This window comes from Tamandua tetradactyla, chromosome 10 (assembly GCF_023851605.1).
Source record: "Tamandua tetradactyla isolate mTamTet1 chromosome 10, mTamTet1.pri, whole genome shotgun sequence".
Taxonomy (NCBI): domain Eukaryota; kingdom Metazoa; phylum Chordata; class Mammalia; order Pilosa; family Myrmecophagidae; genus Tamandua; species Tamandua tetradactyla.
The window spans coordinates 92,670,320-92,684,028 of NC_135336.1; the positions used below are offsets into that span (position 1 = coordinate 92,670,320).

The 13,709-nt window shown below is 34.0% G+C and overlaps 1 protein-coding gene across 3 annotated transcripts in view; it reads left to right on the plus strand.

Annotated features, from left to right (window-relative positions):
* The window catches only part of SYNJ1 (synaptojanin 1), a 116,062-nt gene that overhangs the window by 1,356 nt on the left and 100,997 nt on the right, over window positions 1-13,709 (plus strand). The gene's annotated exons all lie outside the window — the stretch shown is intronic.

The window sequence follows — 13,709 nt, forward strand, 5'->3', positions numbered from 1 at the left end:
CTTTCCTTTTCTTTCCATTAGGTTTGTTTGTTTTTTGTTTTTTGGTATGGGGTGGGGTATGACTTTTGGATATAGTTTTTTGCTTCCTTGGATTCTTCTACCTCTAAAAAGTAAATTTTTTTTTCTTAAGAAATACTGTTGCAGTTTATATCGAATCACATAAACTCGTGAATTGGTTTGCTTGATGTTTTTACTGTAGTGAACAGCATTTATTATAGGGCAGTTATAGTAATAGACAATAAGATTAATATTGTCAGAATATCTAATGATGAGACCTGTATGTTTTTATTGAGAGGAATGAAACAACTTCTAAAATTTCATGTCGGGTATATGATTGATTTCATTATATTTTAAAAATAATTTTAGCGGTCTACTTTAAAGCTTTTGTGGCTTACTGTGCCACACGAAGAATAGTACATTAATATGGTTTGGATTGATTTTGAGGCAGATGGATGATATTAAAAATTTTTTAAAAGATTAGCTTGAATATTAATTTCTTTCTTAACATAAGGTATAGGCAGAGTACCTCAATTTGACATTATTTCAAATGTGATGGTATCTTTTAGAGGCTTTCTTATAATAACTACTTGTTCTTTATTATGCTTTTGCTATATTAGGATCAATTTAGTAATGGGTCATATTTTTATGAATTAAAAATAGTGTTTCAAAGACATACTTTTAAAAACAAGCCCCTAAAATATTTTAAACTCTTAAACCTTCACCAGACTCAGTAAGTGAAGAGCATAAGATCCCAATCTTTGCATGCGGAATATTAATGTCAGTTAAAGTTTAACCTGATTTTTTATATCTCAGTTTTATTTTCCTACTCCTCAGTTTATTTTGAAAAGAATATTTCTGCTATATATACAAATGAATTTGAAATTACAGCTATCTCAAAGTACACAGAAATTATCTGTGTTCTCCTATAAGTGAAACACTGATAAAAGAATATATTATTTAAGGACTTGAATATAATAGTATTCTCTTTTTACAGATTTATAAACTATTTGTTGTCATCTAAGCCAATATATATTTGGCATTTAGGTTATATGTACATTTAAAAACAGACACATTTAGTGAGCATAAGATAAAATAGCATAGTGTCATTTCTGGATATAATTAAATTTCCAGAGGCACAGTGGTCCAAATGGAAACAAAAAAGCGGACTTTCTTACAAAATAAACTACATAAACAAAAATTAAGAATCATCAAAGGTGCTAATGATTAATTTCATAAATCATTTTCTCTTTCCTGTCCTTTTAATGTACAGTGTGCACTGTGGATGTATGTGAATTAGCAGACTTCCAGTCAGGTTGTGAATTCCTGTGACTAGGGGTATGTAATTCAATGAAAGGCCTTGGGGTAAAAAGATGAGAGGTAGTACAGGGAAATAGAGAACAATTGTCCATCAGGTTACCCATATCAATTTACTGAAGAGGTAGATTATTAAAAGTCTCAATGCAGCTTTACTTTGACTTCTTCAAAAATGCTTTGTAGCACCTAACACACAGCTGGTACACAGTCTCAAAGTTGGAGTCCTTCCCATAGTAGGGATCTTCAAAAGTAAGCTAGCTTTATGGATCTTAGCTCCTAAGTAGTTCAGTTTTAGCTTTGCAGTTTTTTACTTGATTACCTTTTCTACTCAAATCTCTTAGATTGCTTTCATCCATACATAGTATATAATCAAAATGTGGCAAAGTGTTCTTCGGTAACCTGCTTTGCAGCGTGATTCCTGGGAATATCAGGCTGCTTCATGCAGTTTTGCCCTTGATAATCAGGAAGGATTCCTATCTCATATGTGGATGTTGTGGCTTTGTCTGTCCTCCAATTATTTGAAATATTTCAATCAGTTACAAGTGTTCTGAAAACTGCTTCTTCAATGATGATTGACACATGTTACCCAGACATGCATACAGCACCAACTTGGGCTCCTGAGCTGCCATCTTCACAGGCACAAAAAGCAACCTGATCTTAATATACTAGAATAGTAAAATTTTATCCTGATTGGGGAAAATGGTAGTGATATGATGAAAGCCTTAAGCAAAAAAAAAATATATATATAAGAAATACATATATATGTAAAATATATAAATATATATATATTTAGTATATATAGTAACATGGTTTGAGTGAGGGGAAGGGGCTATATGTGTTTTACAAAACAAAATATAAATAATTTTGCTTCTATTCAATCAGTTAGGACTTAATTGCTAAAACTGTTACTTAGATTTAAATAATCCAAAATGTAACTTATTACAATATTAATTTGCTTAGCATTTTTTTCATACCACAAATATTCTTATACTGGTAGATTCTTAATTTAAAATATCTGGGGAAAAAAGTTTGGTTGAATACTGTGAAAATGTTTTTGTGTTTTTATAATATTACCTGATTTATTAGTCTTAAACTTGTCTAAATTCTAAATGTTTCTTTAATTGTGGTTGTTGGTAATGGAAAGTTAAATTTTTAGCCACAGGTAGATAAGGGCTTTAGTTTTTAGGATTACTGTTATGCTTTATACCAAGGTTAAGAAACCTAAAAATAATCATACTTCCAAACCTTCATCAGCCATCTTTTATGTCAAATAATGGTAAAAAGATCCCAAAGTATCCATTTTGGCATTATTATTCATTTTTTTATTAAAACTTTTTTTTTTTTTTTACTATTCATTTTACTCTTTTTTTTACATGGGCAGGCACCAGGAATCAAACCCGGGTCCTTGGACATGGCAGGCAAGCACTCTTACCTGCTGAGCCACCATGGCCTGCCCTACTATTCATTTTAAAGAGAAATTATTTTTAAGAATACTGTCTTAACTATTAATTCTATTTATTTTTATTAGATTTTGACTGCATAGTTATTTCAAGAGAAAAAAGTTTGAATATTCTCTCTCTGAAAAACTAGCATATATCAATATATAATGTCATGGGTGTTTTGTGAGCTTTCTTACTGTAAACTTTATAGTACTACTTAAAATATTAATATTTAAGAGCTAATAAGCCTGTTTATACATCACTTCACTTATAAAGTTAATTTAGTATTCATTTTATAGTGATGCCAAGGTGTGTATTGTTCCATGCAGTATTTAATTTTAAAGGCTTCACATTTTCTAAATGCTTCTTGGATTAAGGTATGTTTTAGTTTACAAGCTGCCAAAAAGCAATATACCAGAAATAGGACGGCTTTTAAAAAGGGGAATTTATTAAGTTGCAAGTTTACATGTTCTAAGGCTGTGAAAATGTCCAGATTAAAGCAAGGCTAGAGAAATGTTCAATCTAAGGCCTCCAGGGAAAGATACCTTGGCTCAAGAAGGCCGATGACGTTCAGGGTTTCGCTCTCAATTGGAAAGGCACATGACAAAATTGGCGGCATCTGCTAGCTTTCTCTCCAGGCTTCTTGGTTAATGAAACTCCCATGGGGGCGTTTTCTTTCTTCATTTCCAAAGTTCTCTGGCAGCATGGGCTCTCCTGGCTCTTTTCCAAAATGGTTCCCTCTTAAAGGGCTCCAGTAAGCAACCCCACCTTAAATGGGTGGAGACACATCTCCATGGAAACCATCTAATCAAAAGTTACTACCGACATTTGGATAGGTCACATCTCCATGGGAACAATCAAAAAACTCCTAGCCAGCAATACTGAATGAGGATTAAAGGGCAGGGCTTTTCTGGGGTCCACAGCAGATTCCAACTGGCACAAGGTAACTGTTAGGAAAATACTGAATTCTCTTTATCTTCAACAATCCCATCCCCCCTGGATTTATATGCATTTTACATATTATTCTAGCAGAATAATCTTCTAAAGCAATTTTTGCTTCTAGACCTAAGTGCAACTCCATTTTTCAAGATTAAATTTAAACTCCTCAACCTGTTGATCAAGGCCTTCCATACCTTGGCCCCACCCTGCTTGTCCAGTATTGATTGCCTTTAAAGGGTCTGGTTTTTCCCCTGTGGTTTCCCAGAATACTGTGCTGTTTTGAACCTTCACCGTGTTTGCCTTCCTTCTTATATCCTGTTCCTCTAAGATTGCTGGAATCTTTCCTCTGGCCTTCCAATCCAGGAAGCTCAAGTCCTTCTTCCTCTGTAAGAATGTTCCCCACCTCTTGATCTCTGCCTTTCTTCATTTCTCTGGAATTTAGTCTGTATCCTAGATGAACACTCTTTATGTGCTGGCTTTGCTGTTCTCTGAATGTTTATTATGCAAGTGTTTTTCTTGAAATTAGATGGTGAAAATGACTAGCAGGACTCAGTCTTCATGTCCAAGTTTATAATTTCAACAGACTCTAGTTACCCTGTTTTTTTAAAGAGTAAAGTTAAAAAAATTCAGCATTTCCATTAACACATAGCCTTGAAGATTGGCAATCACTTAAGTTTCTTAACTGATGCCAGAGATGCTGTGAGATAGCAGACATGAAATCTTATCTTTCATATTATTAGCACATAACAGAAAATAGATTGCAAGTGAAAAATAACTTCCAACTGTGAATAGTGTTAAGGATCCAGTGTCCACTAATCCAGCCTCAAGACCCCTTTATGTTGTTAGGATTCTTGATTAAGTTGATTATGATATTATGACTTCACCAGTGAACCAGTGGTTTTCAGCCTTGGCAGCACATTTTAATCACATGGGGAGCTTTTAAAAATCCTGGTATCTGGGTTCAAGCCCCCCAGAGATTCCAATATAATTTGATTAAGGTGGTCACTTCTGAGCAAATCTATGTAAATTTTGAGATAACTTTTTTTGACTTGTAGATTTTATCCAAAATAACCATATTCCCAGAATTTTAATGCTATTATTGTCTATTATGGGGTTAATTAGTTTTCTTTAAATCCTCAGACTGAAATAAATGCTAATGCTCCTATATCACATTAAAAATATCTTTTGTAACAGCTTTATTGAGATATAATTTATATACCATTCAATTCACCCATTTAAAATGTACAATTCAATGTTTTTTATTATATTCACAGTTATGTAGCCATTAACTCAGTCAGTTTTAGAATATTTTCATCACCCTAAGAAGAAACTCAGCATCCTTTGGCCATCATCCCCCAATTCTCCCCTTCCCCCAGGCCTCTACCCAGTCCCTGGAAACCACTGATCTATGGTTTTGCCTTTTCTGGACATCCGGTATAAATGGAGTCATATAATATGTGGTCTTTTATGTCAGGCCTCTTCATTTAGTATAATGTTTCGAGTTCATCCATGTTGTAGCATGTATCAGGACTTTTTTTATTGCTAAATAAATATTCCATTGTATGAATATACCAGATTTTATTTATCTGTTAATCGTTGATGAACATTTGAGTTGTCTTTACTCTTTGGCTGTTATGAATAATGCTGCTGTAAATATTTGTATACAGGTTTTTGTGGGGGCTCCCATAGCACTTTTTTTGGGGGGGGTGGGGTGCATAGTCTGGGAATCTAACCCGGGTCTCCCGCCTGAAAGGTGAGCATTCTACCACCTGGTCACCCTCACATAGCACTTTCAGTATAGCACTTCCATGTTATATACAAATTGTGTTCAAGTTTCTGGGTCTTGGTGCTGGACTTCTTGAAGAAAAGGCCCATGTGTTAGTAATCTTTGTGTCCTCAGTGCTTATGTTTTACTCATACTCATATTTGAAGAATAAGTGGTTATTAAATGAATAGTGTCGGGGCAAAGACAACCCTAAACTAAGTTACAGTGTTCATAAAAAATGTGGTATTATTATGTTTGATAGTATGGTATCTTTTCCTTTAAAATGTATTTTCAGTCTTTCAAAGAATCCTTATTTGGCAGAACTGCTCATATGAAAGATGTTATTATTTAGAGTTGTTACTGAAAAATCCTATTGGAAATAATTATTAACTGTCTTACGGTGTTTCTGAAATACCAATTAAAAATGTTTATGATGGATTCGTTATTTATGACTTGTATAAGTACTATTAAAATTTTATTTTAAAGAAAAATGGAAAATTATTTCATTATTGATTTCTTCTGTTGCATGTATTTATATTTAAACGTAAAGTATTCTTATCCTTAGATAACAGTTAATATAGTGTTTGGTAGGTACCCATTGTTAGTGTTTACTCATTTTTTAAAATTATTAGTCCAGAAAATGCTCAATTTCCTGAAATATGATATGCATAGAGAAATGGTTCAGTGTAGCTCGTGCACTCTGACTAGTATGTTGTGTCTGGACCAGGGTAAACAGCAAGTGTGATAATCAGCAAGTTATAGTAATACATATTTTTTTCCTGGAAACTAATTTATTAAGAGATAAGATGTCTATCAGTTTTGTGTAGGATTCAGTTTTCCTAGTCTTTTGACAGTGATAACAGATCAAAAGGACCATCACAGAGGAAGGACAAGCAGTCAGTCAGAGACATAAATTAAATTCACAAGTAACCTCATTATTTTATAGACCATCTCAAGCTTCAATAAAGGTAGATCATGTACTTCATAATTTTATTCTAAATAGAAGGTGAAGAATGGTCAAAATAGGGAAAAAAAAGGGTGATTTAAAACCAGAAGTTATGGATTTCCTGTTTAAAAGGTGGAAATGTAAATTCCTAACTCTTAACACTAAAACTTTTAAATAAAACTATGGATATCATGTGCTAATATGGTGCCTCCCTGCTAATAAGGATCAAATGCTTTTATCTGTCAAGGGGTGGTAAGATTATTTTCAGGCTTTCCAAATTGAGTACCTAATAGCCAGCAAGGCCATATCACTCAACTCTGCATTTAAAGTAAGTTGTCCATCTGAGTTGTCTACGTATTTTTTTATCTTGGACTATGAGCCATAAAGCTGTAGGACAATATTCTGAGGTCTGTGTAATAGAATGTGACGTATTCAGTCTTTTCTGTGAAACTGCACACTGTAAAGAAGTAATAAAAATGAAATAATAGTTGCCATTTACTGGAAACTTACTCTGCTGGTCCCAACATTAAGCTAGAAGCTCCCAAACTTTATTGGTTCATGGTGCCTTGGGTGTTGCAGTCAGTTTTTCTCTCTGCACCCTTAGGCCTCAAAGAACACCAAGAGTTCTATTTTATTAAATACATCCAAACAATATTTATGTCCCAACAACTTTAGTATCTGTTCGAAAAAATAATACACATAAATTGCAAAAAAATTATTTTCATCATAAATAAGACAGTTATTTACTAAGGGAATGTGTGTGCCTGTTGAACAGCAAACACCTTTTCAAACTTTGGTATCAGAATGGGCACAATGACATTTCATTTCCTGTTCCAGCTTGATTTTTGATTGGTACTTGCTTTTTATCACAGTAACCACTGAAAACCTAGCTTCACAAAGATATGTCATCAAGGGAATGTGCTACCATCTAAAGTTAATCATCTGAACTATCTCACACTGATAGTATTCCTAGGGTTGAGTATCTGTGTTTCCGGAATTTAAAATATCCTGCAGCTCCCTTGGGAGTTTGCTGCAGTGCCCTGGAGCATCTCAGCATACAGTTTATGAGCTGTGGCATCTGACATGCTTTATGCATTTAATTTTGTGATTTGTGCTGTTAGTTCATTTCACAGATAAGGAAACTGAGACTTTGACAGGTTAAAATAACTGCACCAATGACAATCTATCATTTGTTTTTTTCACTGTAATTATTATTTGTGCAGTTGAGAGGGTGGTAGTTATTATTTTGGGGTTTGAGGGATGATGAGGCAAAAGAAGAGAGTACCGGTAGGCTTTAGAGTTGAGATGTTGGTAACATTTTGTAATGAGAGTTATTTTTAACTTGCTGTGTTTTACTGCCAAACTAATAATATATTTGTATATTAGAGGGGAAATAGTTTGATTTAGAATTAGGGCATTAAAAACATAAAGCTTCTTTGTTGAGTCAAATGTCGTGCCTTAGAACTTTGGATGAAAAGTGGAGTAGGTGGTGATGATATACAGTGTGCATAGTGCTGGATTTCTTTTTTTTTTTTTTTAAATTGCCAGATGCTGTCAGTTAGCATGGTTGCCCTTTAGGTAAGTTGCGGTATCTTATCTCTTTTCAAGAAAAATTTTCAAGTTGGGGGAAGAAGTAACTTTTTATAGTTGACTTTTTCAGCATAGAAGTGATGAAATTTAGACTTGCTATATAAAGTTACATGACACTTTATGTTAGGATTCCAAAAATTCATTTGCTCTTTTAAATATGTTTTGGAATGTTCATATTTACAGAAAGGAAAATAAGTGACAACTTGAATATCAGCTCTTTAAAAAAAAAAAAAAAGCAGAACAGCCAACTCCTCCATTCTGGGTTGGGTCACAGGATTAGCCTGCTAATGTTCAGACTAACCAGTACTTACTAACTGCTTTCATTTCTTTACCACTTAACTTTAATATGAGGAAATAAAAGGCAAAGGCAAATCTCCCTCATGAACAGTAAAACTCTGGATCATATGACATCGTATTGCATGATTTTAGGCCTTTCAGGTGTTTGATTTAGTCCTATAAAATACATCTAACTCAGGATTTTTGCTTTTGGACAGAATGGAGTAAGAAAAACTGTATTTACCTTCCCACCTTAAATAACAACAACACGAACAAAACACTTAAGAAGTTTTCAGACATTGAATAGTAGCACAAAGCAATGATTCCTAAGAGAAAGGAAACAAACGAAGTGAACCTTATGATTGCTGTGGTTTACTTACTACCTAGAGAGTTTCCAGGCTGTAGCTGAAGATGATGAACAGAAAGCCTGGCAGTCTCCTTGAGATTAGGAGACATGGCAGGGAATTTGGAGAGGTTAAGGCAGTTAGAATTCTCAGGGCTGAGTACTAGAGAAGAAATAGGTGTGCAGAGAGTTCCAGAGCTTGGTAGCTGGTTCCACTGAGTATTGACCAGTTCCAATGTGTGATGCAATTATCCGAGGCAGGGAAAAAACCACCCAAAAGAAGCAGGCAGAAAAACTCCTTAGAGCTTACACAGTGCTGAGAATAGTTTATGTTCTCAACAAGTAGAGTGGGGAAATCTTGTAATACATGGGCATTTGTGTTGAGAACTGAAAAGAGTATTGCTTCAGTGGTGGAGTAGTAGTCTATATGCTGCTGTGGTCCTGCCTAGCAAATCTTAAAACCAAGACCCAAAGGGACCAAGCTGTTTCTAAGTGACTTAATTAGCAAATAAATAATTTGCATCCCACAACAAAGTTTAAGAATATTTATAGAAATACCACCTCCCCCCCCAAAAAAGCCTCGAGCATCTGGTGCTGTAAAATTCACCATGTCTGGCATCCAATAAAAAAAAAAGAAGCAGGAAATTACAACCCATGATAAGGAAGAAAGTCAATATGTAGAAACAGATGCTACAAGTAGTAGACAAGGACATTAACACAGCTATTATAAATATCCTCCATATGTCCAAGAAGTAGAGAAAAGAATGAGCATACTAAGGAGATATATGAAAAATGTGGAAGATCCAAATCAAACTTCTAGAAATTAAAAAATACTGATAAGTCTTAATAACCGATTTGAGATACTGCTGAAGAAATTACTGGGGAACTTGAAGACACACAAATAGAAACTATCCAAAATGAAATACAGAGACAAAAAAGATTTAAAGAATAAATAAAAATCAACAGCATCTGTGAGCTGTATAAACCTGAAGAAAAGGATGGTAGACTTTTTTCCAGAAATAGTCCAAACCAAAAGACAGTAGAGCAACATCTTCAAAATTCTGGAATTCTCTACCCAACAAAAATGTCTTTTAATAAGTATATAAAGACTTTTTCAGATGCTCAAAAGCTGAAGAACTGTGAGACAGTTATGGGTAACAGTGTAAAAGTTTTGCTTTTTTTCCATGACCAACATTTTCAAAAATTCTGAGGTGATAAAGTCTGAATCATTGCAATTCTTATTTTAGTTATATTTAAACTGTGAGTTTGAAAAAATAAAGAGTGGGACAGACTAATTTAATTCGTTAGCCTTGCAATTCTAGTATAAAAAGGAGGTATAGCTTTACAAATTGCATATCATATTTTTACTGGTGATAATATAAATTTACTTCTGTGAGATTTTTAATGGTTATGAATAAGAATTTATGTTTTACCTTTTTTTCAGCTAAAATAGATTTTGAAAGTGTAAGCTTTGTTGCACTGTAATGTTACATAGTATAAGCACATGTATGCACACTGGAGTGTATTTCATAGTTCCCAAACCAATCAAATTACTGTACATATATTTTTGGCCTTTGGAAAGATGTATTAACTCTTCTTGGTCAGTTGGACACTATTTAATTACTCCCTCAGTTCAGAATGAAGTAAGATATATGCCTTTAAATTCCTGAGTGATTTTGAGACAACTAAATCACTGAAAAGAAAAAATAAAATACTTATTAAATTCTTGACTCAAGCATTATGTATTTCTATATAATGTTACTTGTTAAAAGATGCCATATTTTCCATTTATTATAATCTTTTAATAACTTTTAAAAATAATCTAAAGTATATTTACTTATACAAGCTAGCCCTTAGCAATAGATATTCACTATTGACTTGCTTTTCATTCTGTTCACTTAGTAGACATAGAATTGCTGTTGTCTGTTGAATGCTTTAATGAAATTTAGATAAGGTGTTTTAATATCCTTGAGAATCATGTGTGCAGTAGTGCAGTATAGACCAGATGAATTTCACAATTAATTCCTAGCTGGTTGTACATTAATGCTTAGTAGTTATCTATCCTGGTCAACATCAGTGGTATGTCTTTGGTCTCATCATTCTCTTTGGAAAATGGGGTAGAAAGTGTAGTTGCCAAAATTGTATATGTTGCAAAATTGTATATGTTACTTTTTTTATTACTAGGTAGAATAATCAATTATGCTGGATAACACAATTGAGATCCAGATTCTGCATACTAATAATGGGTTTGAACCTACAAGATGAAAATCTACTACCCCTTGCACTGGATCAAATTGGGTATTGTGTTCATTCCTGAATTAATTCTTGTGATCAGAGGGACTGTGTGCTGCTTAGGCTAGACAGATCATTGGCCCAAGATAGAAATCAATTGTCTAGGTTTAGTACTGAAAAATGCCTATAAATTACAGAGGATTGGGGTAGATACTGGGTTGACAGTTACCTTGACCAAGTGCATACCCACAAACTTGCTGTTCAGACATCATTTCAGTGGATTGCACTCCATTCACCCAATTATTTAAGCCAGAACTTAAGAATCACCCTTGATACCTCCTTCTCACTCACCTCTCTCTCTCATACATTGCGTCACCAAGTCTAGTCACCTCAACCTCCTAATTTCATTGAGAATTCATACTCTTCACACCATTTTGGCTGTTTCTATCCCAGTCAAGCCACTGTCATCTCTTTCACATACCTTCACAATAGCTTCCTTAACTGGTCTCCCTGCCTCTGCCCTCCTTGGCTACCATTTTACAACCTGCCCCCCACCCCGCACCAGTCTTTAAAAAACACAATTTAGATCATATTTGTATTATTCCCCAACTTAATACCCTTCAGTGGTTGTCCACTGAACTTAAGATACCTATTCAGACTCTGACCTACAGTGATTTATTGATTTCCTTGTCAATCTTATCTTATACCGCTTTGCCCTAGTGTATAAACTATAAGTGTACAGCTTGGTGAATTATTATAGTGACCGTACTTGTTAGCACCACCAGTTTAAGAAATAGAACATTATTACTAGCACTCTAGAAAATCCTCTCATGTTCCTTCCCAATTATTATCTCTGCCATGATCTGCAAACGTAATCACTATCCTGACTTCTTAGACCATAGACTGGTTTTATTTATTTTTGAATTTACATGAAAATCATTTAGTTCGTATTCTTCTGTGTCCAGAGTCCTTTACTCAGCATTCTAAATGGGAGATTCATCTGCGGCATGTCATATGGCAGTGGTTCATTTTCATTGCTATGTAGTATATGAATATTTCAGTTTATCTGTTCTGTTTTTATTTGATTTGGTTCCAGTTTGTGCTGTTACAAATGACACTAATCATGAACATCCTTGTGTATATGTTTTGGTGCACATATGTATGCATTTCTGCCAGTTATATCCTTACAAATAAATTTGTTGTCTCATAGACTATGTGTATATTGTCTGGGACATTTTTACCTTTACTCTTCTTCTGGCTGACTCATATATTCTTCTGGTTTTATTGAAAAAGTCATTTTTTCAGGCAGTCCCAATTTAATCACCCTACTCTCCTAAATCATTCTAAATTGAGTCCTGCTGGTACAATCTGTTGGAACTCCATCATAGCATTTACTAACAATTTATAATTTTGTGTTCTTATGATTATTTGGTGCCTGTGTTAATAGACTGTACCCTCTATCAGTACATTGTTTTATTCCTAGAACTTTGCCAGTGTCTTTGTACATGGTAGGCATTAGAGAAATTCTTGTTGCATGAATAAATGAAAGGCTATTTTTACTCTGAGCTGTTGCCAAGATTTGAATGTGTTTTATATAAAACATTAATTTGGATTAATATTGCTCAGTTGGAATTTTAACAACTTAATTATATAAGAAAAATTTTCTTTTTAAAACAAGTTTTCTCTATATGTATGCTGAAATGGAAAGAACCTTTACCACAAGCTAGTTATATGATCTTGAATGAATCACTTAACCTCTAGGCTTTCTTCTTTTGAAGATGAGTAGCTTGAACTACATGATCTCTAGGATCCTCTGCCCTGGAGGTGCTCTGGTTCTATACAAAAGTGCTTCCTGCATGCATGTAAATTGACCACAAATTGCAGTCATGCAGCCTCAGGCAGATCATGATTCTAGAAAGAGCACTCTAATTTGTAATCTTGTTTCACATTCTTATAGACCTTTCTTAGGTTGGTCTTCTGTATTGGCTGGGGAAGGGCAGTCGGTTCCCAATCTGGAGAGTTTATGACTTTTAAATTAACTGTCACCTTGGGTAATAAGTTAATTGTGTTTCTAGTTCAGATGGTGGAGTTAGTGCAGGTGTGAATATCATGTGACAATGATTCTATGTTTAATAAACCTCTGTTTTATGGTCACAACTCATGAAAATCAAGACGTAGGTATACGATCATGTTTTCTTACTGAATTTCTATAGTCTAATCTAAATGCTTCATTATTTTCCTTAATTTCTAATTTGAGAAGGAAGGATGTAGTACCAACAATGCTGAATAATGCAAGTTGTGTCGTATGGCACTAGTGCTATAAAAGTAAGCCACTCCAGCAAAAAGGGTGTCAGTTAATGTGAAGGAGAACAAATGTGTTCTGGTTTGATAGAGAACAATTGATTTATTTATACTCTGAGTGTTTTTCTATAGTCTATGAATAGACCAATGAATAGACCAGTTTCTATTTTATTATCTTTCTCTAACTAAAATAGGAAAAGTTGCAGGTTATACCTATCTTCAGTCATGAATTTGTCAGTTAAAAGAACTTTGAAAAAATGCACAGAGCTGAAATAAGTTATCTGAATAAAGTTGCAGGATATTAGTAAGCACCTCATGGCTTTTTGTAGTTCTAAATATTACTTAACCTTTTCTGTGAAGATGAGCTAAGGCAAGCTTACTGTTTTTCAAGGATAGTTTCAAACGAAGTAGGATATTACAGTTAAGTTATTTGGGGTGTATGTAGGGAAAACTTTTATGACAGAGTATAGAAATATTTTTTAAATAATTTTTTTATTAGAGAAATTTTAAGTTTATGGAAAAATCATGCAGAAAATACCGAGTTCCATAACCCCCCCCCACAAA